This window comes from Acomys russatus, chromosome 22 (assembly GCF_903995435.1).
Source record: "Acomys russatus chromosome 22, mAcoRus1.1, whole genome shotgun sequence".
Classification (NCBI taxonomy): domain Eukaryota; kingdom Metazoa; phylum Chordata; class Mammalia; order Rodentia; family Muridae; genus Acomys; species Acomys russatus.
Genome location: NC_067158.1, coordinates 44,383,039 through 44,387,133, shown reverse-complemented (window position 1 = coordinate 44,387,133; position 4,095 = coordinate 44,383,039). Strand labels below are relative to the sequence as shown.

Here is a 4,095-nt window from a genome sequence, read left to right as displayed (position 1 = left end):
TCCTTCTCCTTAACTGTTATTTTTGTCTACAAATTAATAGGCACCGTTAACCTGGAGTTGGGATTTAACCGATGGATGGGGAATTGGGACCTGAGAGACTGCTGCGTGAAGAAGAGAAGCCAGGTTCCTCCCTGGAGCCCTGTCAGTGCCCTGAAATGACGCCTTAAGGTGAGAAAGAAATGCCTTACCTTGCAAGGAAATTGGCCTGAAGGAAGAGCAAAGGAGAGCTCACTTAACTCACAGTAAGCCATCCAGAAGTAGAGGAAGTTATTAGAAGGAATGTCATGTCCTGTCACCAATCCTGCACTGTGCTGTCACCCACTGAAAGTAGGGGATCCGATCCGGTGGTCTCTACTTAAAATCCTCACTGAATGGAATTATTGGGCACCACCAAAAACAAGGTCCCAAATACATCTGGCATGCCATAATGTGCCAAGGACACCCTAGCGTGCTCATCTACAGCTGGATGAAGTGGGAATAACCAGATTGTCCCCTAAAAGACTGCTTAAAGGGGTCACACTTACCTAGCGGGTTTGTCAAAGACAAGCAGATAACCTTATGGTTGGAGTTGAAGAACATGGCTGTGGATGCTAAAGACTCTAAACAGTCCTAGGAGGCATCTTTAGTCCATGTTGAGTTCATGATGGTAAATATGTGTTATTATGGCTCCTCAGCAGATTCTGAGGTTCTTCATAAACTTAAGTCAGCCATATTATTCTACCAATAAGTGATTAATGCTACCAACCTCATATAAAAACAGCATACCAATTTGCTCATTGAAATACTCTCTTCTTCAGTCTCCTTTGATTAGGTTTCAGTATTAATGTCATATCTAACCTGGCTAAAGAGAACATTACATATTCAGGCATTGTGATAAGCCAGAAGAGACACTCCATATAAAACCAATGTGGACTGTGGAAATAACTCTGTTGATAAAGAGTTTTTCACACACCCAAGCTTGATACCCAGTACCCACATTAAAAACCTGAATGTAATGGCACATGATAGCACTAGGGATAGAGACAGGAAGAGCCCTGGGGCTCCCTGGCCAGTCAGCCTAGTGTACCCTACCTCCAGGAGCAACAGCAAACTAAAAGAAAAGCTCCTAAGTAAAGACACCCAAGGTATACACACACACAAACACACTATCTTCTGTTGGAAATGCAGGTTAAGAAAGGAGGAATAAACAGAGGAAGACAGAGAAAACACAAAAATAAAAAGAGGCTCTTCCCTTCTCATCTTCCAGTCTGGAGTAATCAGAACCAGGTGGCCACCCAAGGGGGAGAGGCATGAGCTGAACAGCTCTAGAATCCGTCCACGAGAATAAGAAGAGAAAGTGGAGACAGACTGATCCTGCTAACATTTGTACCTAAGTCTATCCATTCTTAAAAGCCAGATCTTCTGCACTTTTCACATGCTGAGGTTAATAAATTATACCTTTTTTTTTTTTTTTGATCATTTGTTTAGTTGAGGTTTTGTCATCTTACAGTGAAATTATAAAGATTTGCATACTTATGTGTCTAACAGATTGATGGAAAAAAAAACAATGTGTAGACTCTTCACACAAGAAATACATGCTACTTAAAATGATACCTATGGTGCTACTTGGAATAGACACTCGTTATCATGAATTAAATAACCTGCCACCCTGATGAGTTCTCAGTAAATGAGAGGCTGACAAGATATGGTTCTTTGGGAAAGGAAGTGGGGTTACCCAAGGTCCTGTTTTTAATTCTGTCTGTTAAGTACAAAAAAAGGACCCATTACAACACTGACATGAAATCTTCTTGTAGCAGATTTCGAGCCCTTGAAACCTCCACCCACCGCCATCACGTCTGGCTTTATTGTTGAGAATGCCTGAAGCTTTGGATTCTGAATTGGAAGCTTTTCAGAGCCAAGACCTGACATGGCAATCTCAGCTACACAAAGTACAAAGACTGTCAGAGATGCTCTATAAATTACGCATCTCAGTGATGAGGGGAAAGGAGGCACCAATGAATCGTGCTTCTCGGAGCCTTGCGATGATGATATTTCAAACTAGAACTTAAAAGTCAGGGAAACAGTTTGTAGTACAGACAGAAGGAAGATTGGGGGAGCTGAGCACTATGTTCTGATATGGAAGGACTAACCTAGAGATGGAAACAGAAACTTGAAGATGCAGAACAGTCTCCCTCAGTGGCACAATGCCTTGTTCGTATTTATGTAAACATATAGAAATGGCCCTTCAGGTTAAAAACAAAAAATTACCATGGATCTGTTTCTTCCTTGTATAATCTATCTATTTCAAATGTCAGTATATAAACTAACAGGAGAAAACTGTAAGCAATTTTGAAAACGATTTGGGTTTTGTTGGTGGTGCTGTTGTTGTTTGATGGTGTATGTTAGAAAAAGCATAAACTCAGCCTCTAGAGGCATTGTAGGTGTGGTTGATGTGTCCCACGTGTGTCAGTCAGTGGCACAGAGGAGAGAGGTTCTGTCTACACCCCATGTTCCAACTTAGGAACATCTGAATAGTTAGTAGCATAACATTCCCTGAAAAAAAAAGAGAGTCTGAGATAACCATCAGTCCAAACAGGCCTGGATGGGCTTCCAGAGACTACAAGAACCCCGCCTGAGACCGCAGGCCTGGGAAAAGAGTGAACCGGAGACAAAGAGTCCTCACAAGGGGCCACTTGGCCTAGTCAGATAAGAAGTGAGCCCAAGACAACCACCAGACACAGGCCTTGGGGCCCGGACAGAGAGCTAACCCGAGATGACCCCCAGTCCAGTGTCTAGCAGGCTTGGGGAGCAGACCATGCCCAAGATGACATCTGCTGCCAGGTGCCAGAATGCAACAGGGGAGCCGAGCACTCTGGAGACCACTCTGGAGATGATCCCAGACACTCAAAGACCCAGGTGCCGCTAAGAGGAGCAAGTAAGTGGTAAAGAAATGGAAGAGAAAGAGAAGACTATGGGTACAATGAAGGGAGGCAGAATTGGAGAGTCGAGGGTAGTGAGGAACAGGCTGATGTGATACCAGTGATGCCCCCTGGGACCATGGTGGGGCCCTGGCCTGTGCTGCCACCAGGGCCCACGTCTGTTACCACCAAAGGCCAGGCTGACATCATTGACCTGGGCTGTCACTGGAGGATATGTTAATTTCTGAGGGCTGTGCAGAATTGGCCCTACCCTTCACTTGGGCATGATGAGAGAGCAGGCCATTGGGGATATGAAAGCAGGAGAGCTGACTTCGCCTGGAAGAGAGGGCCAGCACATTGCAGGAGTTGTGGGTGAGCTGCCCCGAGGATACAAGCTTGGGAGAGCTAGCCCTACCACTGTTTCCCGAGTGGAGGTGTGGCTACCTTTCTCCACCCTTGCTCGTCCCTACTTTCAGCAGGTGGGAGACCTGGGCCTGGGGTCATAAGAACAGATGAGCTGTCTCTCCCCATTATCAACTGCAGCACTCAGGAAAATGGGTTTTGCATTTTGCCTGAACAGCATAATACAACTGACCCTGGTTGCCGAGGGGATGAGGGGGAGGGGGGCACTGGTGAGCCAGCTCCAAAAGCATGAGCATGGGAGAGTTGCATTGCCACTTGTCTGCCATGCAGTGACATGGGTGAGGGAGAGATGTACCCCTCTTACCCGTTGCCACCTCTGCCAGGCAGGAAAGCCTCACCTGGGCAGCACAACAGAGCTGGCCCTGCCTCTTGTCTGCTGGGTGGTGGTGCAAGTGCGGGAGAGACGCCCTCCTTCCCCGCTGCCCCCTTCTCATTTATAGCAGGTAGAAGAGCTGACCTTTGGGGTCATGAGAGTGGGAGAACTGGCTCTGTCCCTCACCAACTGCAACACTAACACCCAGGAAAGTGGGCCCCGCACCTCACCTGGGCAACAAGGTAGCACCGGCCCTAGTTGCAGGGGTTGCTGATGAGCCAGCCCCAAGGCCATGAGAGCAGGAGTGTCAGCAGGCTGGCCAGCTCAGCTAGCTCTCAGGCCCAGAACCAGGGCTTTGAATTGGCTCACCCCAACATCTACTCCATTGATGAACTACTGGAGGGCATGAAGGGGCTAGTTTTACAGATCCAAGACGACAGGATCTCCATGACACTGGGCAAC

At 47.1% G+C, this 4,095-nt stretch overlaps 1 non-coding gene across 1 annotated transcript; it reads left to right on the top strand.

The window, feature by feature from the left end:
* Positions 1-2,398: 2,398 nt before the first annotated feature.
* LOC127206044 (small nucleolar RNA SNORA17) lies at positions 2,399-2,530 on the top strand. Its single transcript, XR_007832738.1, has one exon. It is a non-coding gene; the product is annotated as a small nucleolar RNA SNORA17 (small nucleolar RNA).
* The last annotated feature ends 1,565 nt before the right edge of the window (positions 2,531-4,095 follow it).